This window comes from Poecilia latipinna, unplaced genomic scaffold (assembly GCF_001443285.1).
Source record: "Poecilia latipinna isolate Pla-1442-1.1 unplaced genomic scaffold, P_latipinna-1.0 Scaffold1882, whole genome shotgun sequence".
NCBI lineage: Eukaryota > Metazoa > Chordata > Actinopteri > Cyprinodontiformes > Poeciliidae > Poecilia > Poecilia latipinna.
Window position 1 is genome coordinate 49081 of NW_015114498.1, and position 15159 is coordinate 64239.

General features: G+C 37.9%; 1 long non-coding RNA gene across 1 annotated transcript in view; it reads left to right on the plus strand.

Annotated features, from left to right (window-relative positions):
* The first annotated feature begins 542 nt into the window (after positions 1-542).
* Positions 543-15159, plus strand: part of LOC106934927 (uncharacterized) — a 73252-nt gene continuing 58635 nt past the window's right edge. Inside the window, exon 1 of the long non-coding RNA XR_001421801.1 lies at positions 543-1067. This is a non-coding gene — a long non-coding RNA (uncharacterized LOC106934927). The remainder of the gene's footprint in view (positions 1068-15159) is intronic.

Consider the following 15159-nt stretch of genomic DNA (forward strand, 5'->3'; position numbering starts at 1 on the left):
TGAATTCTGATCCATTGTAAAGGGTGAGAACACTGTAAAAGATAATCCACCTTTTTCTATGAATGAGAAGTTATTTAATACAGTAATGACAAAAGGACATACAGTGCAACGTTTTGTTTGTAAAAGTTACCTGTGAATTATTATTATTATTATTATTATTATTATTATTATTATTATTATTATTATTATTATTATTATTATTATTATTATTTTTGTAGTCGACTGTAAGTATTTTAAGGTTTGATACAGATAATTACGTTATTGTTTTACACCCATGCTGAATCGATATTCGAATTCAACGGAGACGTGGACTCGTGGCATTTTATTCTTGAAAATCAAATAAACTTTTTTTCATTTATCTATTTTATCGTTTAACTCAAAATCTTTTTTTTTTTTTTTTTTTTTGTTTGTTTGCAAAGTGATATCTTTTACAGCGTCTGGATTGAGCCGCTCCTCCATTTCCACCTACCCTCCACCAACTCCTGCCTAATCCCCATCACCATTGGTTTATTTTTCACGTCAGTCAAAGCAGTGTGGGCGGAACTCAAACAATCCACTCGTGCTCCTAGCACTGTGGACCGTGCGCCACGGCAGACCAAGACCAGTGCAGACAAATGTAGAGGAACGGTAACGTTTATCCTGCTACCAGTGGAGCATTCTTATCAGCGCTTGCGGTCTAACGCTCCTTTTAAAAAAAAAATATATATATATTTCATAGTTCCTCTTACTGAGCGCACTCATCAGTAGTGCATCCCCGACAACATTAGTGCTTTTTTTTTATTTTATTTTATTTTAGAGGAGCGAGAATTTATATCACAAGCAAAACAGCCTTGGGATTGTAGACTGGGCTGTGTTAACCCCGTTTCCCAGACACGCACAAAAGCCACGCTCCTGCAGGTCCACCTGGATAAGCTGAGGAAGCCGTCCGGTCTCGGTTAGAGGTCCAGGAGGGAGACGGAGTGGAGAAATTAGCGCGGAAGACGGGAGCAACAAAGAAACAGGCAGGATGAACCTCAAGAGTAATTTGATTTTCACTCTCTACACTATTTATGGGATTCTACTGAAAGGTGAGTCTGGGGCGCGTGGTGAGTGCGTGGAGTGTATGTGCGCATCAGGTTTTCATGTGTGCGTGTGTATGCTTCTGGCCAACTGTGATCGGAGGATAAAGAGGGGGCAAAGCGCGCTGCCACACGCGGGTCCTGGCAGACCGGTGATGAGCCTTGTCTCTCACACACACACACACACGCGCGCGCGCACGTGCGCGCGCGCAGGAACGCACCGTGTGTTTTTTTTTTCTTTTTCTTTTTCTTTCATTGAAAACACACACGTGTCTGTAGACCTTAGAGATGCAGCACAGCCAGAGGACAGCTAATGTCCCGTCACGTTTTGAAGTCCGTTCATATTCGGGATGTTGATGCGTGCATAATTGAACAAACAGAACCCCTGGAAACTGACGTGCCGGACAGGGCGTTTTATGCGCCTACGGTATCCTGTTATGTCCTGTGTGCAAGCTGGTAATGAAAACAGACACACCTCACAATGAAATCTCCAACCCCGCGGGTGTTTTTGACTTGCTGCTCTTAGATGAGCCCCGGAGTCACTGGAAGCCTTTTTACGCGCTCTTATCTGCTTGGATTCCTGGATTAAGGAAGAAGCTACCTTTGAAATATATTCTTATTCATGAGTGAGATTTATGTTATTTCCTTCTTGGGAACTAACACAGAGACACACTAAACTCAGTTCCATGAGACTGCTCCCTTTTCAGTCTATCCAATAGAACTGATAATAAATATGCCTCTCAGACTGAGCATCACTTAGCTCTTATTAAACATGCTGTGCTACTGTTTACTGTGTTTGAGAGCATATAAGACTTAAAGATCGAAAGGGATTTAAGGAGGATTTGCTGATATTGTGAGTGACATTCTGAACTCCCATATCCTGGTTTCAATAAGTCTTCCTATAAACAGCTCTCAGCTTTTAGAACAGCAGGTGATCCAACTGTAAACAGGAGGGGTGAAGGAAGGGCTAGGGGGGTGAGATCAGGGGGGACAAGGTCACTATTACTTATCTGCACAATTAACTTAACTTTGCATAGCTGTTCGTGAAATGGCTCAATGCCTTTTATTGTCACACTGAAACAGTGATTGATTAGATTAAATAGAGACAGAAGGATGTGAATGAAAAAGTGTGTATGTTATTGTTAGGTCTTCACAGAAATATATGTTGATTCTCTATAAATGATTGATAGGGTAACAAATTACAAGTTAGTGAACACAAACGTACATTTTTGCACCTCTATGCCTTAAAACAGTCCATATTTTATCCTTAAGTTAGTGCTGGGTGGCCTGAAAGTGTTGAAGAGGGAGCACAGAGTTCCACAATATGGTGTACCAAACAGTGTTAGAATTATTTTTTGTATAAAGGATTCTAGCCACCAAATATCCAAATATGAATATGAAGATATAGAGGCATAGAGAGATCTGGTTTCAAATTATCCACCAAACAATTAAAGTTTGGGTCCTGTCATGGACGAACAGCTATGCAGAGCATGAGATGCCAGAGGAATTGCCGGCGTAATCAAAGTTTTCTTTAGTCATGTGGAGCATAGAGTAACACAAGGCTCCCTCCCCACAACATATTCTGTGGACTGTTGGTCAGTTGGCTAAAAAAAAAGTTGGCTACACTGTTTTCTTGCTTACAAGACATATACATTTTGCTAATGTGAATTATTTCCATTTGCTAGAAACACAGAGAGGGCTCCTTCACCAGTCTTATTAAGGTAACCATGTTTTAAAGCTGTAGTTGTCAAGGAACAAGTAATTGAAACATGTAATACATTTTAGATCTTCATAGCAGTCTATAGCAAAATGACCTGGGAAATATGGATGGGAAGAAAGGTGTCGATTTTCGATCTTGGACTCGTTAACTTCACAACTTGACTTCAGATAAGTAGATGGATCCTATTAGCATGACGGGTTATAATATCCTAAGATTATGTCCCGCTTACTCCAAAATCATATCAACATGCTGAGTATTTAAGTAATTGTATAATGAATTTAGTAACATGAAAGGCATAATTATCTTCGTCTTGACTTCAACCGCTCTTCTGCATGGGAGAAAAGGGAAGCTCCATATGAGAGATCATCGGTGCTTGATTCTCTTGATCATTTGTTGTAGCCGCTTTGAAGTGTATGTGTGTGTTTGTGTGTAAAAGAGACAAAAGATCAGCCCCTTCTTTAATAACCCGACATGATTGAGGCCATTCTTGACTTAATGAAATGGTATGTAATTAGGTATCTTAGGGTGTATCTAACAGCTTCCACCGCCGTATTTATTGATGTTCACAAGCTTGTCTTCTCATTTTTACTCTCTTTATACACTTGTTAGAAGTGCATGGGTGTGTATAATTTTCTGCATGTATGCGAACATTCCTTCAAATGTGCACTCTGTTTGTATAGCTTATGTTTGAAGAGGCCGCATTGAAGACATAACAACACGCACAAAATCACGCTGGTCTCTCTGCCTCTCTTGTCTTTACCCTGAAGAGGATAATACCAGGCTGCCTGATTTGAACAGTCATCTCTTGGTGCAAGACCTATTATTGCACAGGTTCAACACAGCAGGTAGGTCAGCCTCCTTCCGAATGAGGTCTATCAAAGAAAAGACATGGCCTATCCTCGCACTCTGTAAATGACAGCTGTTTCAGCCCGTTTGGCCTTGAGCCAGCTGGCGTTGAGAGATCCAAAGGCACTAAATCTCTGTCGTAGAACAGACCTGCACTGCTATATAGCGCCAATGCGAGCTGTTGTGATGGAGGTCGTTGTTTACCAACAGCTCGAGTTGTTAACATATTATCCAGTGTGTCTCGTGTGCCCATGCCGTAGCCAGAGAAAACAGCCTGTTATGCAAATGGACTTCTTACGTAAGAGCTCAGGGCTGAGCAGCAAGCAAAGGGAGGTGGAGGCAGAGAGACACGAAGAAAGAAGTAGGGAAATGTTCAGGAATAGAGGAGTTTGATAGAAGCGTAATGTGGGAGCAGAGGTGTGGAGGAGGAATGTACAATCTTCTCAACTAGAGTGTTTGGTGTGTGTGTGAGAGAGAGCGAAGGATGTTCACTGCTTGTTTGCTCTATGGATGCTTGTTTATCGCCGCTGCTCTGTCTGTTTTCTGTCGCTTTGCCTGCTTGGCAGTCGGTCGTTCTGAACTCTGATCTTGCTAGCCTAAATACAAACTCCCGCTGAGGGATGTGTTTATCCCTGCAGTGAGACTAAGCTGGTGAAGGCTGACCCTCCATCCCTCTGTACTTCCGTCCATTCCTCCCTCGCTTCATCCTCCCATCCTGGTGTGGAGCTTTGTAGCACAGCAGCGTGGGAAAGCTACTGATAACAAGCGGCCTTGTGTGTGTGTGTAGGTGTGTGTGTGTGTGTGTGTGTGTGTGTGTGTGTGTGTCTGTGCATGTTTGCAGAGCTACTGATTACACAGTAGAAACAAGATGTTCCCTCTTTCTTGCTTACTTGCAATTCCCCTCTCTCTTTTTGTCTTTCTCTCTTTGCATCTGTCCATTTTCATAGACACCACATATGTGTCCTGCACCTTATACATGCACCACAAAGCTTTGCTGTACTGGGACTCATCTGGCTCAGTGTGCATCACACAGACATACACAGGTAGAGTTCCACTGTGGGTTCACTGCAACTCTGCCAAGGGATTTCCCATGATCAAAGCCAGTCTTTTGTTAGTCCAGGTGTTAAAAAAGTTAAAACAGAAAGGAGGAGGAGCAGGAGCCTTGAGGGGAATGTGGACGGATCCAAAGCTTACATGCTCCTCATGTCAAAGCAGAATGGCTCTAAGAAGAAAAAAAAAAAAAAAATGATAGCAGCATTGTTGCTTTATGCACAAGGTAGCTGGTCCAGCTGGGCAGATTTGCTACCAAATGCACAATTATGATGGGTTAAGACTCTTTTCCTCTTTGTAGACTTTTTGGTTTAGAGTGTAGAAGTTCAATTATAAAACAAGGCTGTGGGAATGTTTTAAGCATTTATGTATCTGAAAAACTGAAATGAAGCATTATGGACCAAAAGCAGTTAGCTTTGTGTCAGTCAGTGGTGGTTCCTCATATGGGTTACATGGATAACTGCCCAGGGCAGAATCTTATTATAGCTGTCTATAATAGCCCAATCTGCTTTTATTTAAATAAGAAAAGCATTACTTAATACATTGTTCCTGCTTAAATAATGCATTAAATTATCAGAATTATAAAAATGTTGTCTAGCACCAGTATTTCATATTTTGATGATAATAAGTACTTAACGGATATAAATGTTGACAGAATTAACTCTCAGTAAAAAATGGATTTTGAATAGAAAAGAATGATCACTTTATTTGTCCTCAAAGACAAGTAATTACTTTTGATTTTAAAATGTAAATTAATCATAGATTTGACATTTTAAGTCATCCTTAGCATTTCATATTTACTATTAACAATGTTATACAGGCTAGCATTGCTAAAATATCTGTTACATTAACCCTGAAATTACCTATAATCCACAACACAGCTGTAGCCAACGTTTATATATAGGGGCTGTAAGGGTTGGACCAATGGAAAACAAATGGGCTCCAGAAGGGATTTTCTATGTTTTACACAATACCCCATTCTAACTTTGTATAAATATTTGATTCAGGCCAATTCTGGGTTAAAAAGTGACGCTTAATGCTTCTAGGTGCGTCACAGTTTTTTACTGATATTTTCAATATTTACAAAAAATACCTATATAGGCTTCCAGTTTTTCCCAAATACAGGCTGCTTTATGTTAACCAAAGTAGTAACATACAAAAAGCCAACAGTGAAACCACACCCATCAAGTACAGATCCATCCATATGAGGACAATGTACACGTGTTGCCTGGAACGCTCCCTGATAGACAGAATTTAAAAGCAAGCAGCAGCCTGAACAGACCAAGCTCACTGTAAGACATTCAGTCTTCCTGTTGTTTGCTTAAAGTCTCTTGCAAACTGAGTGGAACGGCAAACATTTCAATGGGCCTCGGCATGTAGCTTCTTATACCTCTGTATCTTCTTCTGCTTTCATGTTAAACGCCTCACTGGTAATTAAAGTAGCCAATGTGAGTCTTTTTCTCTCTAGAAAAGAAGTTGTAGTTAATTGCTTTTTTTTGGTGAAAAGTAAAGAGAACAATTCCAAATCTGAATTATCTGTGTAAATGAGTCAAATTTGGCTCAAGAGTCATCCTGACTCTCTGAACGTACATAGCTGCTGAGGACATGATTCTACCAAGTTTTAGGATTCATATATAACCTTGAGGTTCCCAGGTTGTACTATTATGTGTGAACACAAATGCATCGCTTCAGCGATAAATAAATTATTGTATTGAACTGAAAGGAGCCCTGCTAACTTTTAACACATTTCTCCTCAAAGAAATACATGGTCAAGGTTGAATGATGTTTTTTTTTCTTGCAGATGTCAAGTGTACAAATCACTAAAATTGTCTTGTCAGGCATAAATTCAAGAAAAGAGTGTTATTTTATCCCAAACGGCATTCCATTATAGAATAATACACTGTTGGTGCCTTGAGCTAATGGCTTCCTACTGGTTACGATCACACAACATGTCAAGCATATTTCTTTTTGCAGAGGATTCAGGTTGAATAAATGTCAATTTTTTTTTTTTTTTATTTTGGCACCAAGTGTGCTTGTTATATATTTTTTAAGGCACAGTGTTATTTAGTCAGCCCAGAGCAAGAGGCAGAGATCAAATGGGCCTCCCACAGAGAACGGTGAGAACATAAGCCCACAGGTGGATTCTACTGCACCAGCGTCATCAACAGACTGCATGTTTACACCCTTAGTAGACACCCAGCAGGTGAGAGAAATGCACAAGCTCAACTAACATAACAGCTAATGGCACTTTTTACATGTACCTATGTGTACAAGGCAAAATACAGAGCAGTTTGCAATATTTTAGGTGATGTGCTCTTCACTGACAAGCATAGCAGTTCATTGCAGACTCTCAATAGTTTGATGTCCATCCATCCAACACACGTATCCTTGCAGGGTGCCTAGAGAGAACCCATGCATGCACATGCAAAACATGCAAACTCCATGTAGAAAGACCACAGGCCGGGAATCAAACCCAGGACCTGGCTGCAAGGCAACCAACTGTGCCACTATGCAGTAAATAGTTTTATGTGTGGCTAATAATTACTACCACATCTTGTAAAAGATATTTGTATCCCATAAGGTGTGTTTACACTTCAGGAACCTATTTAGGAATTTGGGTAGTTTTCTTGAGTAGTGCTCCCTCCCTCCTTGCAGTGTAACTACAGGAACTGGGGACGTATTTTACTAAAACACTAAATTCTGAAAACAATCCTGTTAGGAGGTTAGGACTTTTTGGATGGAACTAAAAGAAAAGCTTCTTTGTGAGAGGATGCTTATTAAATACTGGTTAAATATTCCCAGCATGGTTTAATATTGGTTAAATATTCCCAGCATGTTATTTCAAGAACAACAGCGAACGATGACTTCTCCGCGAAAGCAGACGGCAACAAACTTTTGTGTTGCATCGCTAACCCGTATGTGCACATCTACGTGTACACGCTCTAAATTTCACAGGCACGAATTACACAGGTCGCTTGGCTGGATGAGGACAAGTGACAGTTCCCTCATCCCACAAGTTTCATAAGAAAATAATGGAGAGGGAGATTTATAAATTAAAGTTTAAAACAAAATGGTTTCCTTTAATCCTTCCTAAATATAAAAACCTGGAAAACTGATAATCTTCAGATATGTTTTATGATCTAATTCACTTCTTTTATTTAAAACAATATAGACAACTATTAGGCCTACCTGGTAAAGTATAGTATTCTGCTTGGTGTATCTTGACACATGTAAATGGAGTGTGTCTAATCCAAATTAGTAGATAAAGCAAAAAGGCCTGAATAAAAGTTATTTGGAAGCTTAATTATTGCATGGCACAGTCAAATTTAGCAATATTTTTTACTTTTTACCTAAAGGTTGTGCAGAACAACTTACATTCAACTGAGGAAGCTTTTTGAGACAAAATAGTTTTGTATTTCACTGTGTACATCCTGGGATCCTTTTATACTTGCATTCAACCAAGAGTGCTAGAACATTTGGTTATGTCCCTATGTGTGGTGTGAATGTGCCTGTGTGCACAGATGCATGCATATGTGATGTCTGCATTAGTATTGAATTCCAAAAGGATTAGACTGGCTAATCTTAAACTCCAGTCTTTGACAAGCCATGTGTCACTAATCTCAAACACTCTTTGAGAAAAAAGACACAAACACAATCAAGGTTTGGATTAAAACTCTCTGTAAACACAAGGCTGTATTCCTTTAACACTGAGAGGGAAAACTGTTTGAATTTACAATAGAGGGAGCGAAGAAACTGAAAAATATATAATTGCATACATATATAAACACTGTACTGTATGCTTGGAAACAGTTCATAATCAGAAGTAGGTTGATTTGATGTCCTATTAAATGGAGCTAATTTATTTTCCAGGTTCCTTGTCTTAACAGCCTCTTGCCCAGACAAAGTTATTTTTATGGCCTGCGCTTTTTCATCTCAAGGCTTCTTTTCATACAGCTCCCTGAGGCTGGACTTTGGAGACTTGGCGCGTACATGTTCAGTCATTTTTTCCCCCAGCAGAAATAAAGATATGGACAGCAGTGACTTTACCTGCTCTGGTCCTTAGCCCCAGCTCTGTTATTGTTTGGGGACTTTGCGTCTCTGCTTGATAGAAATGAATTCATTCAAAATGATGTGTGCCTGCATAATGTACATAGATGTTCCTGTACACAGAATCATATTTTGTTTGCTGCTACAGTAAAAAGGAGAAGAAATATACTGACAGTTGAACAAACTAGCCAAAAACTGCAGAGAAAAACTGTTTTATGTTTTTGTTGACCCAGATAGATCAATTGTATCTTTTCTCAATAGTCCACAGGCAAACATTCGTTATATAAAACATATAAATTACTGTTTATGAATGCACTATAGTTTAATTTTTTGACTGCAAGCTAATTAACAAATACCATGATGCATCAAGAAAAACAACAAAAAAGTTGATTTGCAAATTGATGCATACACAGAGAAAATCTTGTAAATTCTTAGAAAGCATTTCACATGCAGAATGTTCTGTCTTCTTTTGTTGTCGGTGTTTGTCACACTTAATTGTTAAGCCAAATTCCACACAAATTAGATTAGGAGTGCCATGAAAGATCTATCTCGATAAATAGAATTCTGATAAATTAGACTTTCAGTAAATTTGTTATTCGGAAGTAAATTTGTTATTCAATATGAAAGTAAAGCTTGTCATATGCATTCATTACACACAACAGTATTATAATTTAAGAGTGTTTTTTATTTTTAATTTTGATAATAATAGGGCATTTATAAAATGGATCTTTGATCTCAAGGAGTTTTACCCTGGTTAAATAAAGGTTGAAGAAGGAGAAGAAAATTACACTGATTTTATATTTATTAAATCACCAAACTGAGTTTCACAGAAAAAAACAAAAAAACAAAAACTCATAAATGTCTTATGACCGACACACTTGTGCAAAAGACTGCAGACTTGACAGCTGTCCAGCAGACAGTCATCCACACCCTCCATAAACGATCATTACAAAAGAAGCTGACGGTTGACACTGTGCGCTGTACAAGCATAATAATGAAAAGTTGAACTGGAAAACTGTGGTAGAAAAACACACACATGACTTTTAACAGATCCTTTGTTAAAAGTCATCTTATTTTTTCTCTCACCACTATACTTTAGCTTAAATCACTTTTTCAATACATCTGCATGTACTAAGGTTGACTAACATATTTAGGTTTTGCTTCATTGCAGTGCTACAGCTCTTTATATCATCCAAACTATTAATTTGGTTCTTAACTGCTTAATTTGCAGTTATACAGTAACAAATACGGAGTTATAGCACTGCACTAATTGAAAAACGGGATTTATTGCATTCACAAATACACAAGTATTCACATGTTTTAGCTTTCAAAGGAAAGCTGTTTTATATTCGCTATATAAAACAGCGAATATACATTTGAAAGCTAATCTAGTTTTAGCTTTCAAAGGAAAGCTAAAGCTAATTGAAATATAATTCCCCAAAGACACATGCTTGTGTTAATTGCCTGTGTGTGTGGTTGTATTTGTGTGCACATAAGGGTGTATGTGCTTTTTCTGCTCATATTTGCCTGAAGTCAGTTTCTTGTCCCTTGTCTAATCAACAGCTTGAGGGTACCCCCCTCTGCACAACTTAATTTGATCTTTGAAAGCCATTATACTCTTTTGCATGAGCACCATTTCTAAATATGTCTAATTTAGTAAAATTGTTTAACTAAAATCCATTGATGTGGACTTGAATTCAAAGTAAAATGGTTTATTTACTGTAGTGGGTATATCAAACTGTTTATTGTTGTGTATCTTGAGACTGAGGTGTATGCGGGAGTGCAGTAACTCATTTAAGTCTTTGTGTGGTCCATTAATTTCTACCTGTGGGAAACTTAAGATATTACATCTTTTCTAGGCACTGAGCCTTAATTCTGGAAAGCCCAGGTGTGAAATTTCACCCATTTGAAACTCTGTAAGCCCATATTAACACACACACAAAACAGTCATTCTTTGTTTTGAAAATTGTAGAAACTGGGTGTCCAGAGGACGAAACAAATTGGCCTTGTTGTGTCACTACCTGTCCCTCCTTTTTAATTGTCGTAAATGCAGACATTCTGTGATTTTTCTTTTTTTTTACTGGGTGAATGTAGTTTTCCTCCTTGCCTTGCCAAACCTTAGGCATATGTCTGTTTTCCACCAGCACAATACGGGATAGGCTGCTCTATTCTTTTGTGATGTTGGGTAAAGGCAATGTGTGTTTGCTGATACAGACATACTTTTTGAATGAGACACTTCAGTGTTGCATGGCTCACTAAAAAAGAAGCTGTTAAATAACAGGTATGCACTGAGAAGTGCTCAGTGCTGCTGAGTGGAACTGGACAATTCTTAGCTTGACTGGCCCTTACCACTCACCAGTCATTCAGAAAATGAAAAATGTGATCTTTTTTTGATAAACAAACACACCGTACTTATGTGGTACCAAGTCATAATGACTACAACACTCTTTTGGTGTGGATGCTGTTAGTAAGGGATAAAGAATCAAAATGTTCTATTGTCAGTATTAAATCTTTAAAAATTAAGTTGCAAAAAACATGGAAATTAAAGAAGATATTTAAACCAATCTGCATTTTCTTGACAAGCTGTCTGGTGATCCTTTGAGGCTGCAAGAGAGGGTAAGAAAACAGAAAGGCTGAACGGACCATAAGCAGCTTGCTCTGTTTTGTCCTTTTGAGTTTTCAGCCTCTATTTTGGAACATATAGGGTCTGAAAATGTTAGAAGCCTTTAAGAAGTCTTTGACTTTAGGCATCAATCTACAGTTTTTAGGGAACACACAAGGGCATGCTGTGTTAGTAACTTGCTATCCACTTATATAGATAAGGAAAGTTTAAAATGTCAGCCCTGTAACTATCTTGCCTTTGTCAGTCAGTAATATAAAAGTTCTGTTTTAGAAGGACTACTCTGTCACACATATGGTGTGCAGTCTCCTCTGTTCCAAATCTAAATAGTTAATCACCCCCTCAAGGTCTAGAAAAACATATTCCAAATGCTCAATTGGTACCCTTATAATGTTTGCATTTATTCAACAAAAATTGATACAAAACCAGTTGAATCTTCTTAGCATACCTATTTGAGAGTACCAGTATTTACATGGGCAAACTTCCTTGATCAAATGAGTGTATTGTAATATATGTAGTTGGAAAAAAAAAAAAAAAAAAAGCTGAGTTAAACCTTTACATTGGCACAAAATTAAGACGATTAAGACATATGTTTACATTCATCAGGGTTTATTCAGAATAGAAGCACTGACATGTGCAAAGTTGTAAAATTTTCCTAAAAAAAAGAAAAAACAGTTGCACTTCTGTCTGTGCTGAACATAAAGCTAAACACAATAATGTGTTTGTTCTGTCACCCGGAAGGAACCCGCAGCAGGTCCTAATAACGGCTGAGATGTTACTGCACTCCCTAATTAAGCTACATGCAAACAACACATGCTGTTGGTCTTCCTGCATTACAGGATGAGAGAGGTGGAGGAAATAAACGTCCTTCAAAGTTCTGTGTTTCCTACAACTGCAGCACTGCTGCACAATGCAGAGTCTGGTTAGTTTGTGACGATCAAACTAACATGATTAAAACAAGTGTTCAAAAACACTCCGTTCAAATTAACAATTGGCATGGACTTCTTTTCGCGTTCAGATTACAATTTTGTTTGGTGAGAGCATAATCCAATCAGAATATTCCAATTGGGTTGCTTATAGGACTTTTTTTTTTTTTCAATTGACCATCTATTCTGATTACTTATGTTTATGTAAATGTACCTAATGTCATATGATGGTGCCTGGTTTAAGCTAGATAATATGACTTGACTTATTTGATTTTTGGCAAAAATACATCTGAAAATGTCAAAGAAACCCATGACAGTTAATAAGATTACAGCTTTTGAACAGCTGCTATAGGTGTTGATGTAGTATTTTACTCAGTATGCCTTCTCAATTTAGCTGAAGAACCCAAGACTTTAATGATTGGTATGTAGCGCATTTAAGTTCAAGCATAGACATAGCTGAAATAAATAAAAGTGGTTTAACTATTGAAATTCCTTAATTTTCTTTTAATGTAATTGATTATATTAACTTTTTTTTTATCTTAGTACTCATAGTATAGTCTCGCCCTTTATTCCAACCCCCAGATGAGGTCGGTTGTAGAAAGAAAAACTGAATTGCTTCCAAGTTTCTAGTCTGGACTTACTGGATGTTGAGATTGCTCCAGGCCTGTTGTAGAAGGAAGGGAAGATGGAGTCAAGTGAGACAATTTATAACAGTTAAAAACCAAATGAACCGAGACCCTTGGCTTGGGTGAATGAGCGGTAGTATACATAATGCGCCTAAGGGATTTCTTCTCTACATAAATTGTTCATAGTGTCTGTGTTGAGGTGTGCGTATGGGTTGTGCATGTGCAAACTCTTAGCACACACAAACACATATATCTCTTCACCATCTGTCTCTGTTTGCCACATTGCAAATCCATTATATGCTACACCACATTATTCCCTCAATCCTAAGTAGAACACACCCCTAAGCTTACTTCCACTATTGCTACTCAGTGGAACGGTGACAATTTGCCACTGCATGCGCATCTTTGTTACAGATGCCGTGGCATGTTTCCAGCTGGATTTTAATACATATTTTCATGCTCCATTTGAATTTTTTTGTAAGTTGGTGTTTAGCATTGACACTCTGAAATTTTACAAGCCTGTTTGCTTGTTCCTGCTGTTTTACGAGGAAATTAGTGTGATAAGATATTTTCATCTGGTCCCCACTGAATCGACAATGGACCTTAATAATCCTGCCTCATCCAGAATTATTAATTTTTCCATTCTGGCAGAGAGATTTAACAGAAGTAGATGCATACACACACACACACACACACACACACACACACACACACACACACACACACACACATACATACACAGACACTCTGTGTGAATCTGGCTAGGGCTTGGCTCACTAGTTTTATGGCTAACTCATCTTCAGTTCTAATCAAAAAGATTCCCCAGTTCCTAATCTCCTGCTGTGGAAACAGAGTTATTATGTTTTTAAATGGTCTCCAATTACTGGTAATTTCAGTTCCTATCTTAAAGCTATTTGCTTTTCTCTCACTTTGCTCTGCATGGGTACAGCGGGCATTGTCCTTTGTAAAAACAACAAGAAGATAAGTTAGAAGTAGAGCAGATGCGTTTTTTGGAAAGCAAAATTGGTTAGCCTTTCTGTGCACTTTTATCCTGTCCCTCCTTGTCTCTTATCATTAAAAATTGTAAACAAAGTTAAGTTAAACAAAGTAAACAATGTGTATTCCTCAGAACTTTTATTCACCCTGTTTATCAGTCTTCTTCACAGTCAAGACTTCATACTGGTTGACAATAAATATTTTTGAAAGGTGTAATTTGTAGCCTGTTAACTTTCCTTATAATAAGGACTCTCAATTTCTGAAAGTACTCTTGCAGTTCTTGAAATAGTTTTTCTTATGAGTGCAGGTTTGTAATCCTTGTGCTGTGTTTTTATGCCCACATAGCTTTAACATTTCGATTCAGAGCATCACTACAAGGGCATTTTATAATTTTGAAAGTTAATCTTTGGTCCACCTAGAAAGGAAATTCAGTTGGATTAGTTTTGATGAATTGGATTTCAGTTGTAACCTTGGCTGTATGCTCTGGCATTTGGCAGCAGTCATTTATTTTTATTTTTTGACATTTCAATGTAGTGTGTGATTTTATAGTCTTCAGCTTTTAAAACTTTTATATTTTTTTGTCTTATGAAATAATAATTTATCAATATACACTCAGTTCTCCATAATGTTTGTATAGAAATGTGAGTATAGAGAATCATTTTTGGGAAAAATAAAACTAATATGTTTGATTTCTACAAGTATTCAGACTCTGTCACATGAGCTGAGGTGCATTGTACTTCCTTGAGACGTCCTTGAGATTCCTGAGTCCATAGCTAAAGTACACAGAAGGGTAATGAAATTCTTCAGACATAGCTTGTGAAGTTTCTATCAGATCTAACAGTCAACTGTGTATTTCAGGATAAAAATGAAGCCACAAGGTCAAAAAAGAGAGAAAAGTCTAAAAGTGGAAAGATGAAGGAAATCTTCTTATGCATTGACAGTGCCAATAAGCACAGTAACCTCTATCATTCTCGTGATTTAGAAATCTCTCCAAGCTGATCTGACTTTATAATTTTAACACAGAGGACACTGGTCATTCATGGGACTCACTAGCTAATACTCAGAAATACATTCAGTTTTTCAGGACATTAGGCAATTAGAACAGCCATGGCATTAACATCGAGTCATCTATTGGTCTAGGAGGCTAGACAGATCATAGCCTGAAAATATGAATAGAACAAAATTTGACTATGTATTTTAATGTACTTGTGTCTATGCTCCGTTTCCCATTAAAAGTTTGAAGTCCCAAAATAAGTTAAATAAAACTTAA